Genomic DNA, 21,512 nt, shown 5'->3' with positions numbered 1-21,512 from the left:
CTGAACTTGTAATAAGATTCAGTCACTCTGATAAATATAAATTATTTATCACTTACTCCCCATTTTATGGCCTTGATGGTATTTAGAATTATATTACCCAGCATCATAATGCTCCACTTTTCACTTCTCACAGTATCAAGCCCCTCTGCTAAAGGGACAAGTTGGCAAATGCAGCATAAGAGTGACAGGCTTTTGAACAGATAGATGAAGTGGTTGTATAATTTAATCCCAGCCACTTACCGCATAGATGCCTTTATGAAGGAGAGCAGCACATTAGCTTTTTTCCCTTTCAAGGATATAAGCAAAGACACATTACTCTTCTGATTGAGGTATTGGTTCGATTGGTTGGCAAGAATGCAACACCCTTCTCCACCAAGAGTGGATCATTGCATGAGCTATGTGGGTTGTTAGTCTCTCATAACAGCTTGATGAGGAGCCCTTAGATAGTTCAAATCAGAGATTGTCTGGGAAGAGGTCCCTTGGCAGATAGCTGAGCATCCAATTCCAGGGAGAGAAATATGAGTGCAGTATGAAACTGGAGATCAATGAACAGTGGCTGGCTGAGGTTATTAACTCAAACATCCTTACAGTTGACCTCCAGTGTCCAACGAGTCTATTCATGGAGGTGAACAGAATTGAGTAAAACCCAGAAATAAATGTGGAGAGAAAGTAGGGGTGTTGTCTGTAATGTAAAACTCTCAGAGCTAGAGACACTCACTGCCAACAATAGTGTGGGCAATGAAGAGAACATCCACCTTAGAAGCATTGTAGATTGAGATTTGGCAAGGTGTTCCAATTTCTTCTAAGGCAAGGCAAACAGTTCCAGCCTTCAAGAGGGTCATTTAGTTAAAGCTAGGAAGCTGCCATTGTAAGAGCTAGCTGAATATCTGATTCAGGCAGATAGTATGGCCTTGATACCTTCAACTTTGTACACATTGATAGAACCAAAAATAGCTTAATTAGAAAAGAGATTCTGGTCAAAAGACAAGAAAAATGAAATAACATGTCAAGGGGAACTTATTTGCAGTGGTGATTGTAACATCTTTATAATTGTTGACCTCCTATAAAGAAATCAGTATTGATAGAGTTAGGTAGTCACTTGGGGATATTTAACAAGGAAGTGGGGGGCCCTCCCTGGTGACACAGCAGGTTAAAGCACAGCACTAAGAAGCTAAAGCCACTTCCGCATGAGTTCAATCCCCGCCTGCCCCAAGGAGATCCACATGGCGCGGCAGACCTCTCCTAACCCGCCCGCTGCTCCCCTCAGCAGTGTACTTTGTCGATCTGCCTGTTCTGCTCCCCACTGTGTCTGGTGAATGCTCTCATCCTCCGCATTTCTGGCCTGTACCCCAGTTCTGTACGAATAAATAAATCTTTGAAAAAAAAATAGTGGGGCCAGAAAATATGCCGTCTCTGAATGAATAGACTGTGATGCTTTGGAGACCCAGTGAGATCTTAATATGAGGTAGATTTTGTTGATAATGTTTGGGGTTCTTTTTTGGACAGGAAGGTATTCAGATAAGGCCTTGTGTATAGTCTGTGGCACAGTTGACGAAACAGACTTACCAAGTTTGAACAACATAGCCAGATATGGTAAAACTGGGGTTTGAACCCAGGTCTGCCTTACTCTAAAGGCAGGCCCACAGCCCTCACCCCCAGGTAACAATGTGTCTCTTCAACTGAAATACACCTGTAGCTTCCAGTACCTCTGGGGTTGTATGGCATCTTGTTTTAGATTGTCCCTGCACACCCAGACTTTAGGCCAAAGAAGGAAGTCAGCCATTTGAATTCAGAAAGGACATTTAATGGATTTGGAAGAAAGAAATGTCTATAAAGAGACATATAGATCCGTGTGTTTTGCCTCAGTCCGTCTAGTGAAATTTTCAAAGTTTCACTAAATTTTGGGCCCAAGGATTTGAAAACTGCTTTTTATTTTGCACTTTGTTTCCTGAAATAGCAACTAGAACTATTTATTGTTATTAAAGGTTGCTTAACATAATGTCTTGAAAGAACATTGTTAGTGAGTAGAAGAAACAACTCAAGTTATTTTTAGAAACTCTTATATGCCAAGCAGGTAACTCTCACCAGTAGTTGATGGGATAGTAACACAAATCTCAATTGCCTCAATCATTGGAGAAACCGAGACTGAGAGATTAAATAGGTCAAATCTGTATGACTTTCACAGCAAAGAAGGTACTGCTATTTATTTTCAATGACAGCAATTTAAAAGAAAGAAAACTCCTGCAAAGCTCCATGTCAAATCCCCATTTATATTCACACAAATTAATTTAGCATAAGATAGTGGTTTTCTTAGAAAGATGAGTCTTTTTCACAGGTATGATTGATATATGATTTATCCTATATGATACGGTGTTGCTGAAAGTCTTTAATTATAGTCTATTTAAGGGATTAGTTAAAAAGTTGGGAAGACCTATTAACACCCAGTACAAAATGTGGCGGAAAAGTAAGAGAATAGACGACTGCAAACTTCTAATTGTAAAATCGTTCTATGTTTGGGCTTACCATGCTTCTCAGCAAGCTCATTAGGAGTCTTATTGGAGACCCTTTCTCCATCCAGAACTGATTGCACACAGTCCCCCTGAGAAGCTGTCTGTTTGCCCACATCTTCCCTGGCATATGGAGCTGTATGTCAGCCTCTGACCTTCCAAAAGTGGAAACTTGCCGTGAGAATGTAGATTCTATTATCTCCCTTGATTATTTATTGAGCATAGGCCTCAATTGCTCTGAACTTCCAATAGTTGTGATGCACACTTTGACGTCCTTTGAATGCACAGAGTAATAAAGAAATGTATGTGCGTTGGCTTAGGTATTAATTGAGAATACATACGTTAGCTTCTGCCTGAAACAGTTTTATCCCAGTTTTGTGCAATGTGAATATGCCAATTTCATACAAGAGTAGGAACTAGATTTGGTCTTTGGCCATCTGGGCATTTGAGTCACACTGTAAAGATCATGCACATAGGCATATATTTCCTCTTACAATTCTCCTCTCACCTATATTTTAATGATCAATTCTTTTCAGAGCCATCACAAACAAAAATCACAAATCTATTTTGGTCCAATGTAGCAGAAAGAAATTTAAATGAGGTCTAGTTCATCTGCTACTAGTTTAGGTTTTTACAAAAGTATTCTAAAATCTGTTAACGTGTAGGGTGTCAGTCAAGGGGCACATTCCTTCTCCAACATTTTCACAGGGTTCTTTCCTGGATTTCCCTTATAATTTACCACTAGCCAAATGGTTACAGATTTCAATCCAGCTGTATATTCCTCAGTCCCAGCTCCTGTTTCATTTACTGAGTGCTGACCCAGGCCACCTGAGTAGAGGCGGCAGGGCTACATCAGAAGTTGGCATGTTTTCCCTACCCAGTTTCCAACCATATGCCTCATTCCACATTCTGGCATGGGCCCGATGTGCATGTGTGGAGGAATAGCCTCATCGGCAGGCAGGCAGCCCTTCTGAGATAATCAGATACACCCCTCCACTGCGCTGTGGGTTTTACCTTACCTTCTATATGGTGAGAGCCCCTGATTATTGCCATGGTGATCAATTTATCCCCTGGGAACCAGCCAGAAACCATCAAGCTGATTCTATGCAGGCCATTAGGTAATGCTGAGAATCTTGGAAAGAATTGCATTTTTGTATGAAAGGAATCCCTGTGGACGGCCAGCGCGAGGTTTAATTGGACTATATAGTTAATACTGGCTGAGAGGGGAGAAAGGTCCTAGGGAAATAGTCACAGAACTGAACTGACTGATGGGATAGTCATATGCTGCTCCATTGTTCTCCTCCCCTTTTAGATATTTAGCAGGAAGGAGGTGAATGTCAGTGTTTTAGGGCCAAAAGCTATAGGCCATTTGCAAGTAATGGATTTGCAGATAACAAATACTTGGGACATTTTTCGGGTACAGCATGTATTTAGGTCTTCATTGACAGGACACCTGAAAAGTAATTGTTGCTTCTTAGAGACCAATTACTAGACATCAGCCCAGCGGGAGAGCACATTCCCTCCCTCTTCAGCTCTGCAATTCTACCACAGAGAACTAACCATTCAAGAGCACCACTGTGGACCTTAGGAACCTTGCCACTATCTTTGCAGACATTACCTAATCAACCCTCTTCTGATACCAGAAAATCCATTGTAGGCATTCACAGCTCTCTATGGGTTTCTTCTCTAATCTTTAGTTATTCCTGGATGATGCTTGATCAAGTCTTAATGAGGGGTGGTAGGATTCATAGTAGGCTTGATCAAGTGATTAATTTCTCTACTATTAAGTGCATGTTGTTCTACATTGTAACTATAGACCTTGAAGTAAAAATCACCAATGGCTTGGTCTGAGTAGTCATACAGCCAAGTGGAAAAGAGAGAAGACTAATATTGAAGTCATTGGCTAACTCCTATGTTCAAATGCTTTGTTTCTACCAAAATTTATATTGCAAAAGACAGTAAGATTGTCTGCAAAGAAGGAAAACATCACCTTCTTTAATATTTGAACCTACAGCTCCAGAGTCCTACCCCATTCATATAGGCTTTCACACATTACTCTTCCCTGATATATTCCTATAGCTGAGTCTATGGCTTCCACTTACTGCTGCAGTAATTCACACACTTACTTAAATTAGCGAAGTAGCGAAGTTCCTCCTTGGCTAGAGCTCTCCTCTCCCCCAGGACATGGAACTCTTTGTCTTTTGCCTATCACTAGAAATGTTCTTGCATTTCTTCCTCCCAGTATACCTCTTAGAGATGAAAATAGAGCTTACACTCTCCTCACAGTGAGCATGTTCTTCTCAGTGGCTGTTTTCCTTGATGCCATCTTGATTATGTATGCCTTCATTTAGGTTGCCAAGATGCATTAATTTGAATAACTACTTACAGATTTATTTTGGATAACTTCTGATTATTTTTTCCTATTTTGTATTTCCATGCATGATAATCTTTGTCAACCTTGCAAAACAACTAGCAAAATATTGTGCACTTGTTGTATACCAAAGAGATGTGCCAGGTAAAAACTAAGAATATGAAACTTTCTTGTAAAAAAAAAAAACCTGGATTCTCCAGTCATACACAATTGACATCTACTAGATGCTAGTGGAAGATGATGGTGATGATTTATGACATTTGGTTAGCAAATCACACCTGCTTAAATGTGATTGAAAAATTGCGTAATTTTAGTTGATGGCCTCAAAACTCTGAATTGTAGATTCCACTGGGGTTACTTACTCTGCTTTATCCATAAACTTTTCTCATTTTGTTTAATGTCTGTGAAGTTTTATTCTTTCTCCTAAAGAGTTTTCCTTCTCCTTTCAGTGTTATTTTCCCACTTTGTAAAACCTAATTTCTGTTTCATATTCATTTTTCTCATAGCATCAGTACTTCCTGCAAAATGCTTCAGCCATCATTCAGAACATCCTTCTATCCCTTCTCAATATTCTAGTTACCATAGTGTTCTCTCTTGGTTTAGACATTGTAAGAAACAGAGGAAAAAACCAAACTTTTCACTCATTAATCAGTTTCTCAGTTTCTAAGTCAACTGAGCCCACAGCAGAGGTTATTCATGAAACACATGTCCATATGGGACAGTGCTCATGGACAAATCACCAATGAGTCATCTCTGAAACAAGAATTTCTGTAGATACTTATTTACCATGTAAAATCCAACCACTTTGTTTGGGTTAAGCCTCTGTTTAAGTTGCAAATAGTAATTTATGGGTGGACAAGTAGATCAACAATGTAGTAAAAATTAGTTTACAGTGGTCCTGGACCTTTGCTTTCCTTAGTAAAATACCTTTATATTTCTTTGTCAAAGGGTTCTTTGAACTAAGGGTAATCTTTGACAGCACTTAAGTTTCACTTCTGAAAATGCATTGCCATATTTGTCTTATACCTTATGAAATGTTGTACTTTATGAAAATTACCTAATTTTTAAAATTTAATTCTATTAATCTTCCAAGTATATCTTGATCTTCAAAGGTGATGTGAACTGTCTTAGTTCTTCTCTGTGGAAAAATATATTTGTATTTCTATTTAACTTTCTTGTTCTTTTCTGTTGAAATGTTTTATTATTTATTTATTTTATATTTAAAGAGAAAGTTTATTAGAAAGAAACAGGAGAGAAAAAGACACTTGCATAGACACAAGAGGGCAGGAATAGCTGCCGAATGCTTTAAATGTGAGAAAATAGTTCATTTTTTTTAAAAGCAAATCTATAGATGAGATTACATAAGTTTTGATGAATAGGCTTTAAACACTGTATTCAGATTAAAAATGTCAAAAAAAGAATAACTTGAATGGGTGGGGAGGTAGAAATGTAGTTATTGGAGGGCAGCTGTTAAGTAGAAAATCAGAGGCACAGTTATGTTTAGCAAGTGAAAAAGGAAATGTGAGAATTAACTGATATTTAGCAGACATTCTGGAGTCTTGGTTAAGCCACTTACTAGCCATATAACCTTGGGCAGGTAAGTCAACTACTGTCTTGTCACTTGTGAAAAAAGCAAGACAATAATAGTACATAGGGTTGTTCTGAGGAAAAAAGTGCATAGAACACTCTAGTAGTATACTTGGCATGTAACATGTATTAAATATTTCATTTGGAGAGTTATTATTCACTTTTTACTTTTGTTTACTTTCAAAAGCTAGATTACAGTTTCTTGACTGTGTAGAATGTTCATTGGGGGCTGGGGATCTGACTCAAGATCTTCCAAAATACAGAAATTGTACATACTAAATTATATCTCAATTATGAGTTACATAGGAAAAATCATTTTTATTTACCCTAAGTGAAATTTAACTTAACTACATCTTGATTAGTTTCAGTTAGAAAAAGTTTAAAATAAATGGTAAACATACTTTCCCCATGTCTGGAAACATAGGGTAAACTAAGCAGAAGTTGATAATAGGTGCTCAGGACCTTTGGGGCATGGGGAAAACCATGGATGGAGAGTAGAAAACTTTGACTCTCACTCCCACACCATCCCTTAGGCTTCTGCCCCCACCTCGCCCCACCTGTACACAGCCTGTAGTGGTTGCTTTACATGCACTCAGGGAGGCTGGGACCATGGTGCTCTGAGTGATGAGGCTTCTTAGAAGGAATGAGGCATCATCGCTTTGTTGATGTCTCTGGAGGGAGCAGGCCTATTGAGAATGGAGCCAGGTGTGTGAGGACCAGTGTCTCAGCAAGGAGGAAAGATGGAAACTGTAGGCAAGGGTAGGAGAGACTGAGAAGATTAAGACTAGTGAAAGGGACTAGGGGAAAGAAACAGGTAACATAAAGGAGATCCCTAGTGGGAGTTCTAGGCTGACATCAAAGTTCACAGAGGAAGCCATATGGGCAAGGAGGGAATGGAACACTATATTCAAAATACCGAATTCGGTACACTGTTGATGGGACTGCACAGTGATCCAGTCCCTACAGAAAACAGTACAGGGATTTCTCAAAATGTTGAAAATGGATTAGCCACATGAACTAGCAACTACATTACCAGGTATCATTCTCAAAGAAGCCAAATAACTAATGTGCATGGAGCCCTACTTACAATTGCCAAGTTATAGAAACAACCTAAATGCCCAAGGACAGAGAAATGAAATGGGAAAATACAGTGTGTGTGTATATATATATGTATATATGTATGTATGTATGTATGTATATGTATATACACACACACACACACACATACATAATGGAATATTAGTCAGCTATTAAAAATGATAAACTGCCATTTACAACATCATGGAAGGTACTGGAGAGGAGTTGCTAATGAAATATGTCAGAAGGAGAAAAACAAATACCAGATGATTTCCTTATGTGTGGGATATAGAGAAAGGGTTAAACAAACCAGATAAATAACAACCCCTCCCCAAGACTGACTATACTTGAGGCTACTAAGGGGGTGGTGGATATGAGGACATGCATGTTACTGAATCGCTAAATCATATACAATGGTGTAAACCAATGTTACCGTAATAAAGATTAAGTAGGTAGGTAGGTAGAAGAAATGAGAGAGAGAGAGAGAGAGAGAGAGAGAGAGAGAGAGAGAGACATTGGTAATACTACTTAATTTGATTTGTTGTTTAGACTTCTACTATGTATGCTAAATTGTAGGGATTTGAAATTTAAAAAGATCTTACTTTAGCTATGAGACATTTGGAATTCACAGTCAGAAGCTGGGCATCTTTGCCCACTTTTTGGTAAAGTTCTCAAATTTCAGGAATAGTGAGTATGAAGAAATAATGGCCTCTGGGCAATAGCTTTTAAGACTCAAATATACTGAGGGATTAAAATTTTTCACCATTTTTTTTCTGGAAATATTTTTAAATGAAAGTTTTTTTGAATTACAGAAGAAAACACTACTTTCAAAATTCAACCTTCAGGTTTTGGTTGAGATGTGGTTTTTAAATTAGAATAGGGACCTGGGAGTTACTTCCTGAGTACCACCTCTAATCATTGCAACTGCAATATACATTACATCTGCAACATGTACCTGTAACATACATTCATTGTAGAGCAAATTATTTTGTGTAATTCAGGAATAGTCTCATAGGATGGGTTGCAGTGGTTTCAGTCATACTCTTAAAAACCCAATTGGGCAGAAATATTTTTCTATCTGTATGGATGTATAATTGACAAATAAAACTTGTATATATCTAGTTTGTTGAATATAGTTTTTTTTAAGGTGTACAACTTGATGAATTAATAGAAATTTTTTACAAACAATTGATTTAATTATACCTCTGTCACCTCATATAGTTACTATTTTGTATGTGAAAGAAAGGGAGGGAAGCAGACTTTGGTGAAAACACTTCAGAACCACTTTAAAGTGTTTACAAGTTGCTTTTGAATTTAAATGTCTTTAGGTAGACATGACCTTTCTAATATGTTATAGGCTCCAACATTCATATTGTGTTGTCCCTCAAGCTGTTCTCATATTCCTGCAATCTCTGACCCTCTCATTCAATTAGTGAATTCAGTGAAACATTTCAGTGGTGATGATGGGGACAGGGTACTGTAGTTTATAGTCCAACACTGAATTTTAGGCGGTCCCATGTAGTCTCAGTCCCTTACATCAGCCAGAATTGGGGACAAATACCCTTAGGCCCAAGGGAAAGCTTATTGATATTTCTTGCTCTATCATGTTGAAACAAAGGTGAACACCCTCAAAGAATACCTTTGATATTTATGGCTTGTTGACTTTAGAGTTCTGGTTGGAGAAGGGGTGAGAACCCTTTCCTGGTGATGAGTTTTGAGCAATGAAGTGCTTAATGGAAGACAGATGATTTCAGTTGCTTGATCTTTCTTCAAAAGTGGCATGAGTCCTACGTACTCTTTGCATAATTTCTTAGTAGAACCTATAGTCCAGTTTTCAGTTTCCTTGTTCTAATCCATTGTTCTAGAAGTACTATGAAAGTAGTGTGTTCTTCACAATAGTTGTAACTATTATATTACTTATATGTATGATAATTACTATATACTATATATTATATGCTATATATTATAATATATACTATATAACTTACAATAGTTTATAATATAAGTTATTATATAACTATTATAATAATACAATAACTATTCCATTAAATAGTTTAAACCATTCTTAAATGTATATTTGTATTTCTAAGTGTGTAAAAATGATATCCATTCTTTACAGGGACAATTAACAGAACACGGGACCCTTGAAGTATGATTATTTTATTTTTATAAATTCACTTAATAAGATTTAATTATATTTTCAAAAACTAAACGAACATTTAAATCACATTGTCAAAATTTTAATAAAATTGACCAAATTACAAATTTTGTTATACATTAAATGTAATTTGTATTTCACTTTTTAAAATTAATAATGGTGTGCTAGATGGGAAAATATTTTTTTAAAAAATTGGGCCCTCCCTGGTGGCGTAGCGGGTTAAAGCACAGCACTAAGAAGCTTAAGCCACCTCCGCATGAGTTCAATTCCCGCCTGCCCCGGAGGAGATCCACATGGTGTGGCAGACCTCTCCTGACCGGCCCGCTGCTCCCCTCAGCAGTGTACTTCATCGATCTGCCTGTTCTGCTCCCTGCTCTGTCTCTGGTGAAGCCTCTCACCCTCCGCATCTCTGGCCTGTACCCCAGTTCTGTTTAAATAAATAAATCTTTAAAAAAAAATTATTTATTTATTTATACAGAACTGGGGTACAGACCAGAGGTGCAGGGGCAGTGACAGGATTCATCAGAGACCAAGTGGGAAGCAGAACAGGCCAACTGACGAAGTACACTGCTGAGGGGAGTAGCGGGCGGGTCAGGAGAGGTCTGCCGCGCCATGTGGTCACCTCGAACTCATGCTGAAGTGGCTTTAGCTTCTTAGTACTGTGCTTTAACCCACTGTGCCACCAGGGAGGGTCTGAGAATATATATATTTTTAAATATATGAAATTTTTAATTTACTTTTTACCATACATTCACATTTTAGATGACAATGTATTCAAATTTTGTCACTTAAAATTAATATCTTAAAAATCCTTTAGGTGATTACTGACAAATGAACACAAATATATAATATCTTTATTTTAAAACATTAATTTTTTTGTGAAAAGGAAAATAAGAAAAACTTTATAGAATTTATAATTTGTGCACTATAAATCTTTATTATTCAATGGAGCATCAACAAAATATCTTAAATTATCCAAGAGTAATTAAATTGAGTCACCTGCTCTTTTATCGATTTCAGTTAAATAAAAGCTGTAGCTTTGTGTACCTTTTTCTGTTTTGTTATTATGAAAGTATATCTGTAGAGGTAGGGGATCATACTTTATTTCATAAGCTTTAGCCTGATTTTTATATGTAACTATTTCCTGCATTTGTCATTTTAACCAGCATCCCCTATATGTTAGGGGCAGTTCTAGTCTAAAGCAAATGAAGCATCCACAGGAATATGATTCCTTTTGTTCCCCGACTGAGTTCTAGAAATGACTTTAGCGAACGTCCTTATGGCCACATGACAGAAATTGCTTTCTCTATCCTGAGCGCATAGATGCTGACCCATGCCTCTTTCTCTGTCAATTACTTGTGATCCCAAATTCAGGTCCCTGATCTCAGAAATTTCTGTAACTGGCTTCTGTCACCATCTTTGTCTGGAGAAACAAAATCTTTGCTCATAGAACTGGGTCATATCCTAAACTGGAGAACAGGGATTTACAGGGTAGAATTAGTAATACCTTACTAATCTTGAAAAGAAAATAGTGAAATTAGTCTTACTGTGGGGAAAAATTAGAAACATTTAAAAATGTCATTTTGCTTCAAACTGTGCTTCCATTTCATGTCACTTTGGGATTGAACATATTTCTGTACTATTCCTATTACAAGAACATCATGCACCTACTTACTGTGGTATTTAAATGAAAAAGGAAGCATTGTGGATGCATAAGTAACTGTCTTTTCGTATGAAGTATGTATCATACTGTTATTACGTGAGTTCAAGATAAAAATACATTAAGAGTGTATTCTTTACAGAATTTATAATTTCAGTTCTATTTTTTTTTTTACTTTTAAGTACTTTAAAAGTAAAAACACAGCTTTTTGTATGACCAAAAAAAATGCATCTGTGAAATCTGACTGTGCTCCTGTTGTGGTGTCTCAGGTTTGCCTACTTTACTCCATTGTGTCAGTGATAAGCATCCAGAGAACCTGGAGTGCAGGTCATAGTCATATGACTTGTCACTGAGGGAAAACCAGGGACATTTCTGCCTGTCACCTGAGAGTAAGTGTCCTTGCTTTCCTTGCTTCCCTTTCTATGAAAAGCTCTGCATGACTAAGGAAGCAGCTCAACAGTTCTGGGAAGTGAGCTAACCCCTCTTAGCTGTTCCCAGATTCCCTTACCCCCCACTAAATAGATAAAAGATGACAGAACAAAAATGATCCCTTACGCCCACAGCTGCTGCCTTCATGAGAAATCTCTCTGTGACCACCTGACTGTCACCTCACTCACCTCTGTGGCAAAATACTTGACATTGCTTGTTTCTGTTTCTTGTAAACCTCAGGACTGCTCTGCAGGAAGCTTTAGAGTAAACACCTCAATGATAAGTTTTTTAGCTCCCAGAAAGGAAGGATCCTACTTCTGCCTTCCCAGATGTCCAAGTGAAGGACTTTAGTTTTCTAGCAGCCAACTGTTGTGCCTTTTGTCTCTCTCATCGTGGTTTGCTCAGACTCCCAGAAAGCATGCATTATAAATATTTGATGCCTTTTTTGCATTCTTATGTTAATCACACTTCAGTATATTTTTAAGATTTATTTATTTATGCATACAGAACTGGGGTACAGGCCAGATGTACAGAGGCGGTGAAAGGATTCACCAAAGACATAGTGGGGAGCAGAACAGGCAGATCGATGAAGTACACTGCTGAGGAGAGCAGCAGGCGGGCCAGGAGAGGTCTGCTGTGTCATGTGGGTCACCTCCGAGCAGGAGATCGAACTCATGTTGAAGTGGCCTTATCTTCTTAATACTGTGATTGAACCCGCTGCATTCCCAGGGAGGGCCAGCACTTCAGTATTTTTAAAAGTGTAGATATGGGCAGAGTCTCATCATATTAGATATCCATACTACAAATTTTAAGTGTCCATCAACAACAGACAGGTAGTGTTATGCAGTGGTCCAAATATTTACTGGATCACTGTTGTAGCTTTTAAACATTCGGTCCTGGGTCCACTGTTGATCTACCAAATAAAAATCTGGTAACAACAGGAAGGTTTTGAGGAGCTGAAAGTTATGTCACAGTATTCTACTACCCTCTCCATATCCATGCTCCCTTCTGCTTAGAACACAAGAAGCTGATCTTAGCAGGATCTCTTTCTTCCTGGTGCTAGCACATTGTTATATACCTTAATAATTACATTGAGTTCACTCAGAATTAATCTGCATTCAGTATGTACTTATAACTAATATGAAAAAAAAATTGATTCTTGAAGTAAAATTTATTGCACCCATTTTCAGTATACACTTTCTTAAGCTTTGAAAAATATATAGCTGTAGATAAAGGTAAGTAGATACGTAGAGCTACATATATGTATGTGTATACACACACACCTGTGCGGTCACTCTTATAATCAAGTTAAACAATATTTCAATGACACCAAAGCATTTTCTGTGTCTCTTCCTAGTCTGTATTCTACCTAACCCAACCACAGGTAAAAACGGAATGCATTCTATCATTAAAGATTAAATTTGCCTGTTCAAGAATTTTATCTATATGAAAATAACTAGCATGTGCTCTCTCTGTGTCTGTTTTTGCACTTGTCAAATTTTTGAGATTAACTACGTTGTCATCTGGATCACTGTTCTGTTCTTTTGTATTGCTGAGCAGTCTTCCAATGTACAGATAGACTACAATTTGTTCACCTATTCTGCTGTTAATGGCCATTTGAGTTCTTTCCAATTCTTGACTATTAGGAGTAAAACTGACATGAACATTAATAAATTCTATTTTTGTACATTTGTTTTCATTTCTCTTGAGTAAATATTTGAGTATGAAATGGCTGGATTGCCAGGGAGGTATATATTTAGCATTGTAAGTGATATCTTTAGGAGATTGATCTTATAATCCATAAATAATATACTTATGCACCTATTTAAATCTTGTTTCTCCCAATAACATCTTATCGAACGTCAGTATAATAACATCAGTATAGTAATTTTCATACCCTTCTTAGATTTAATTCCAAGTTACTTTGTTGATGCTATTGTAAATGGTGTAATTTTTTAAAATCCACTTTTTATTTGTTATTGCTCTTTAGAAATGCCCTTGATTTTTATATACTGAACTTGGAACCAGAAACCTTACTAAATTTACTTACTAACTCTAATAGTTTTCTTTTGTCTTTTCTATTTCTGCAAATCATGTAAGGTACACTTTTATTTCTTGCTTTCTAATTGATATGCTCTTTTTTCTTGCCTTTTCATACTGACTAGACCTATATGATTTTTAATAGAATTGCTAATGGGCCTTCTTCTCTTTTTCTCAATTTGAGGAAAGCTTTGAATATTTCACGGTTAAATAGGACTCTCAGGAGACATTCTTTATCGTGTATGAGAAGTCCCTTCTATTCTCCTGTTGTTAAGTAATTCTTTGTTTCCATGAATGAATACTGAATTTTCACAAATACATTTTTGGAACTTATTTAGGTGATTATTTCTCAATCAATTTTTATAGACTTGTTATCTGAAGACTCATTAATATTTTAAGAACCTACTTTAGTTTTTTGTCTCTACCATTCCTTAAATAATAGTTTAATGCTTTTTTATATTTACTTGTATTATTCCCTCAAAATCTCTAGGAGATTCTTTTGTTATTATACTGAGTAAAAACAAAATTATGTTTACTCAATTAATTTAATATCATTTTTCTAAGATGATTAAAACCACTTACACTTTTAGGGTATGTAGTACCCCCAAAACATACTTTCAAACTGTTACAATATGTTTGAGTTGCTTTATTGTCTTTGAACCAACAACTGGGTAAATGATTGCAACTAATTTGAGAGCAAATAAGGTTAACAAAGTAAATGTGATCTATAGATACATAACCAAAATTAGAGAGATAATTAGTTAAAACATCTTTTTTGAAACCATATACCTGTACTGAAAATGTGTGATTATTTATGATTTTCAGCATCAATCTGAAACTTATTGTCAGAGCTCACATTCCCTAGTTAATAGGCTCTTAGGTGGAGATAAGTTTGCAGGAGGTTTATTAGGAGCAGAACCTGTGAAATGTCCGAAGGTAGTGAAGGAAAGCAAATTGGTCAGTGGAGAAGTTAAATTGCAGTGAAGTTACAATAAAGAGGTAAGAGATTCCTGGAACCCCACAGAACTAAGGCTTCATCTTACCATAAGGCCAAAGGGCCAAGACTATACTTCTTCCTGGGAAGTCATGGGATGTAGGTTATCTCTGGAAAGGCATGTGAGCTTTGTCTAAGTGTGGCCCCTGAGAGGGAGTGAGCTAAGATCTCAGCTAAGGTTTCCACTAGCCATAGAAGAAGGGTTTAATCCTGAAAGGGAAATGTGGACAGCATGCCACAGCCTTTGCTACACTTCAGTATTAAAGAAAATGTGACCCTAAACCAAGTAATTAGAATTGGGTCAATTTATTTCTTTTGATAATGTGTTTGCTTTGAGTATGTAGGGCCTGACCACAGTTTCAATGTGTTATTTTGGAAAAATAGATTTGGAGGTACAAATCTGTTTGTAGGTTTCAATTCTTCCATTTACAACTCTTTCTATACTGGTGAGTAGGGTTACTTAGTAAATATGCATCTTATTTTCCTATTTTTTAAAAAAGATTTATTTGTGCATACAGAACTGGGGTACAGGCCAGAGGTGCAGAGGCGGTGAGAGGATTCACCAGAGACAGAGTGGGGAGCAAAACAGGCAGATCGACAAAGTACACTGCTGAGGGGAGCAGCAGGCAAGACAGGCAAGGTCTGCCACACCATGTGGATCACCTCTGAGGCCGGGATCGAACTCACTAAAGGACTGAAGTGGCTGTGGTTGGCTTGCAATGCTGCATTTTCACCTGCTGCACCACCAGAGAGGGCCTTATTTTCCTATTCTAATTAATGTAGAGAATAGTGTATTTTAAAGATAATTGGTGTAACAGATTAGTCAGTGAAGTTTTGCCTTCTACATTTCTTTTGTGTTTTTTTCCTTAAGAACTTCCTATGATCGTTTGCAGATTACTTATTCAGCTATTCACAAGCCAAATCCCATGGAGTGACTTTTAAAAATATTTCATTGCACTATTTTAGAACCAAGGTGAAAAATCACTGAATCTAACAACCCCTGAATAAATTAGTGTTACATAGACCTGACTTTCCCTAAGAGAGAAGTTAAAAAAGGTAATGGCCATTTCAACAGAAAACCTACTGGAACACTGTAAAAAAGCTCTGCCTTTATAATTAGCATTGTATTTTGCTTTAAAGGAAAAGTGTCTGTGTACAGAAGACCAAATCGACCCTGAGAGTTGATGTTATCACTATGTAGTGGTACATTTTCCACCCCAAGCCAAATGGTAATATAAACAAGGAGATAAATGGAATAATACAAGCTAGTGAATTACTAATTTCCAGAAAAATGCTGAAACTTCCCAGCTTATGATCACATAATGTCTCTTCTTGGAGTAAATGCCTTCTTGTCTTACAGATGCAGTATCACTCTTTTCCAATAGAACCTAGGTCGTCATCTTTCTTTTATATAGCACATTATCAGTTCACAGGCAGTGACTATTTGGGGGTGAATTTTGATTTCCTTTGAATTGAACTGGACATTTTTCTTGTGACTGCCCCTTAATGAGGACATTGAACATGGAGATCGCAAATGGGCTCTGAGGGTAGAACGAAGTGGGGAAACCTACCTGGAATTAAATAACCTTTGTTATGCTACAGGAATATGCTATATAGCTCCTCAAAACTAAGCTGCATTTTCTATTCTCCCCCTGTCCCTGAAATGACATTATATGATTTCCTCTTGTATGCAAGTTAGTTAATAGCTAAATTCAGCCAAAATCAATCTGTGAATATGTAAACACCTTGTAATAAATAACACTTTCAAAATACATGTTTGTTGGATTGATCTAACATCATCCAATAAGATCTGCCAATATTATTTTATGTTAACTCTGTCATGTTTAAATGCTTTTACAGGATAATGGGGGTAGTTTGTAATTTTGCTATCTCTATGCTATTTCTCAGATATATGGCATATAATGGATAAATAAGATGTCTGCAAAGGTATTTGTATTGAATGCTCGCTGAGGGTTTTCTCTCTTACTGCCCTCACACACAGGAGCTACCTTGGGAGATGAATGTGCCAGGATAAGTTATCTGGGGCTCATAAAATCTTTTTCAGAAGATTGAAATAAAGTCAGTGCTTGCAGAAGACAAATCAATTGTGACATTTCTGAATAGAGTGCGATGCATTTAATTAGCACAAGACATACTGGCAAATGCTGAATTACCCAATAAATCACTGGATGCTGGAGCCCATACAGACTTGGGAATCAGCTGTCTTGTGAGATGTACAGCAAGTGATAATAGGGAGATCTGGCCATTTGTATTGTCACTTTGCCTATTTTCTGCTAATTTTTTTTCTATTTTGACATTTGCACAGGGAGCCCCTATAATTATCCTAAACTATCAGTAAACTCTGTTCCCACCTATTCTAAAAATATTTTACAAATATTTGCTTTTGCAAAAGGACCTTCCTACTGTTGATGTGATATGGCAGATGTGCATAGAAGGTCCTCTGTGAAGGCAGAATAAGTACAGATAACAAATCTCAGCAGAGACATTCAAAAAAAGCATCTAACAGGGTCATTTTATTGCAGTTCATTGAAAGTATTGAAGGTGATACTTCAGTCATTTTTAAATCTCACCAAGATAGCTACCAGTTTAGGCAGAAAAATGGCTCACGTTAATGCTTGACACCTTTCATTAAAAAAAAAAATTTTTTTTAACTATCACTTAGATGCTACTTCAGTCTCTTTGAAACGTTACTGCTAACGAGCATTGATGCTTAATCCCAATGTGTTGGTTATTGAGAAACTGTGAGGAAATTGAATAAATTCTAAATATGTCTTGCTGGCTTGGAAGACAAGGCAAAACTTTGCTCCATTTTAGAGATATTTTATACACAAATTGTTTCTATCTGTGAGCCTTTAATGCACATCCTTTTAGGAGATTAACATTAAGTTGGCTCATCAAATAAACACCTCTGTGAAAAATTGCCTACTCTGCCCCCACCATAAATTGCTTCCCTGCCTCTGATACCAGGTTAACTTGTGATGTTTCAACTTCCTCAACAGTAGATAGGAGTGATGATGTTACTGACTATGAAAATATAAGTGGCAGGTACTATTGTTCAAACATCTCTTGGCACCAACAACAGTAAATGTCATGTGAGTGAATAGGAATTCAAAAAGTTGATTAGCAGCTTCACATGGCCAGAATAACATACCAACCATTGACAAAGGGGGGCTCAGCATAATGTTTTTAAATGAATGTTTTAGTTGTAGGTAAGAGTAGATTCACTGATTCTCATTTTTTAGTTGCCTGGAGGTATATTTCTCACTCTGTGATTCTAGGGAAAAGGGCTGCCTAAGAAGTCTGTTTCAAACTATATGCAAAACACTAGGCAGAGATTATATCATTCCAAATGTTCCTTACTTGGCTTCCTCACAAATATTGTTGAGTATTTGTGGAGTGATTGCTGAGTACTGACCTCACACACGACCTCTGACAATCAATTCTGTCATCTACTTAAACACAAGAAAAATGGTAGAACGCCATGCTGATAGAAATGCTTAATTACCTAGGTATATGGGAGTATCAGCTCTGGAGAAAATGCCAGAAATAATTGGACATTATAACATTTGACAATATATGTTCTGGTCTAGAGGGTTCTGTCTCAGTGAGTGCCTGAGGAATTGTTTCCAGCTATCTCTCCTGTTAAATGGTCTATGATACCACTCAAGAAATGAGAAAGGCTGTTGGTAATGGTGTCATCTGCTCACTGATAGTACTCAGCTACTTATCTCCCGTTCTCAGGATGGGAAGGTGCAGATTTCAGTGGCTGGTCAATTGAGGGGCTGAGTCAGTGAACTGGCAGGACTTGTGACCAACAATCAGTGATGATAGCCATCTGGGGAAATACTCCAGTGGACTTGAGGAGATCTCTCACTTGGTGGAAAGATATATACATGCTGGCTCTGCGTAATCTGGACACCTTTAATGGATACTTCCCTTTGAAAAAGACTAGACTTTTTAGAGGAATACAAACTATGTCCTACCAGATCCATATTTCCCTTTATCAGACCAAGTAAGAAAACATTCTGAGAGAACATCTAACTTCTAAAATGCTTTCAAAAGTTGCTACTTGATAACAATTCAGTTTTAATTAATGGCTTTCTTATTGCAGTTTTTCTTTCAAAAACTTTTCTCTGACAAAACATATGCTACAAATGTGTGATTATATTAATTTGTCATTCCTCATAGATGCCATTAAATTTCTTAAAGAAGCTTCCCTCTGCTTCTCTATCCTTATGAACAAACCTATTGAACATATAAGTAAAAGTTTGTACTTGTTAAAAAGCAAATATCAGAACCAAATAATGCTTCAGAAAGTTTTAGGAAAGTATCACATAAATCATTTATAATAGCTTTCAAAGAAAATTAGGTGTGTAAGCTTCTATCTAAACCAATACTCTAGTGCTTTTTTTTTTTTTTTCCTCTCTCTCTCTTAGAAATGAGATCATAGATTATGGAAACTTAGAGCACAGGTTTTGTGACACTATAGACTTGGGTACAAATCCTTACTTTGCTACATGCCTGTATGAATTGTGCTAAGTTAAGCTTTCAGAGTTTCAATTTTTCTCATTTGAACATTGGGGACATAATACCAACTTCATAGGTTTGTCTTAAATTACATGTAAGGTAGTTATCTAAGTGCTGGAATATAGTTCTCAAAAAACGGTTGCATAATGGTAGTAATTTGAATTTGTGTTATTTCTAACTATAGGTGCAATTTTTATACTTGTTTTCATGTTGCCTTTTCAAGCTTATCACATTCATCAATCTCCTAATCTTGTTGCCAGTCTCTTTTACCTACTAATTTGGAACATTTTATTGTTACCAATTTTTTAGTCAAAACATTTTATTACAACCTTTATCTATTCTTTATTTTACAATTAGAAATTTGATTACCCTTTTTAGATATATGTGATAAACAAAAATACAAATGAAAGCCAAAAATTCTTCCCCTTTTTAAGTCCTTGTCAATATCAGAGAGGGAAAGAACAACAACAACAAAAAAAAAAAACAAAAAAACAAAAAAACAAATCCAGAGATGTTGCTTGCTTGCTTCCCACTGGGTTATTTTAAAGGAGAAAATTGATTTCTGTATTAGTTTCCTAGGAACACCTTAACAAAGAAACATAAATTGGGGAGGTGGGGAAATTAAAACAACAGAAATTCATTATTTTATAGTTCAGGAGGCTTAAAGCCCAAAACCAGGGTATTGGCAAGCTTGGTTCCTTCTTGGAACTCGGAGGGAGAAACCTGTGCCCAGCATCTCCTCTGGTTTCTGGTGGTATGTTTACACTGTCCTAAAGAATCCACTAAAGCAGTCTTTTGATTTAACCTTTTAATCTCATTGTTACTACCCTAGGTAAGGTTCTAGTGTACAGAACTAATATTTTGAAATGCATAATCTGACTTTTTTCTAAGATGTATGAAGTTGGCTCTAAATTTTTTGGAATCTGCCTTGTAGGAGTGGGAATTGGAGATGCATAGACGAATCAAAATGTGCTGTGGATATAGAAATAATTTCAGCTTTTGGTACTCAAAAGATCTGTGTAGCCAAGACAATTGGTATGTAAGCCTGTTTTGTTGAAATTTAATTGATCCCTACTTTTTTGGCATACCAGTTGCTAAACTTGGCACTCAGTTCATAGAGTGCCCTCAAAATATGTAGCTAATACTAGTTTTTATGATTAATGCTTAAATGATTAATCAAGATATAGACATTTGGAATTCAAAAGAAAGATTATAAAAATACCTTGGTTTCCTGGGTTGTGGGTAGGAAATTTGGAGAGAAAGGGAGGAAAGTTAAATAAGAAAATATGTTATAAAATTTATCTTATGAGTAGAAAATGTAAAAATAATTTTTAGGCTAGAAATGATATATTCCTAAATTGAAGCATCTATATACACCAATGAACTGAAAGTAACATAAAGGGCAATTTAAGAATATTTTGAAGGTTTTTTTTTCACTATTCATGCAGTTTTTAACATAGGTACAATTAAACATAAGCCCAACATCAGGATGGGCTAGTGAAATCAATTTGTGAGTCTCATTACATGTAATATAATTCAAGGTAAATTGAAAATCTAAGAGACACACACACACACACGTGTGAACCTACAGAGAAGACAGAAAAGGTGAAACAACTGAATAAAGACTAGAAGGGCCAATTAGAGATCAAATAACAAAATGATAAACTTGATCAGTAATTGTGTTAAGAGCAAAAAGAAGGAACATCCCATTGTCAGATTCTGTCAGTCTGAATAATAAAACAAGCTCCGACTCTGCTGTTACGATGGGTAGACTTTACATGTCAGGACATTGATAGGTTGAAAGTAAAAGAATTGAAAAGTTATATTATTTTAACACTAAGAAAACTGACATAGCCATTAACCAAACTGATGTAATTATGTGCATTAATACCAGATCATATCCTTCAAGACTAGGTGGCTGTTCAGAAATAGGGAAACATTTAAAAATAAAACTATAAAAATACCATATAACTACCCTAATCTGTTTTCATCTAAAAATATAGCCTCAAAAATCACTATCTTCTTGATGTGGTACATATATACAAGGGAATATTACTCAGCAACCAAAAAAGAGAAACACATGTCTTTTGCAGCAACTTGGATGGAGCTGGAAAAGATCATGCTTAGTGAGATAAGCCAGA

This window comes from Condylura cristata, unplaced genomic scaffold (genome assembly GCF_000260355.1).
Source record: "Condylura cristata isolate star-nosed mole 26May11 unplaced genomic scaffold, ConCri1.0 scaffold00030, whole genome shotgun sequence".
Lineage (NCBI taxonomy): Eukaryota > Metazoa > Chordata > Mammalia > Eulipotyphla > Talpidae > Condylura > Condylura cristata.
Note: the sequence above shows the minus strand (reverse complement) of the source record.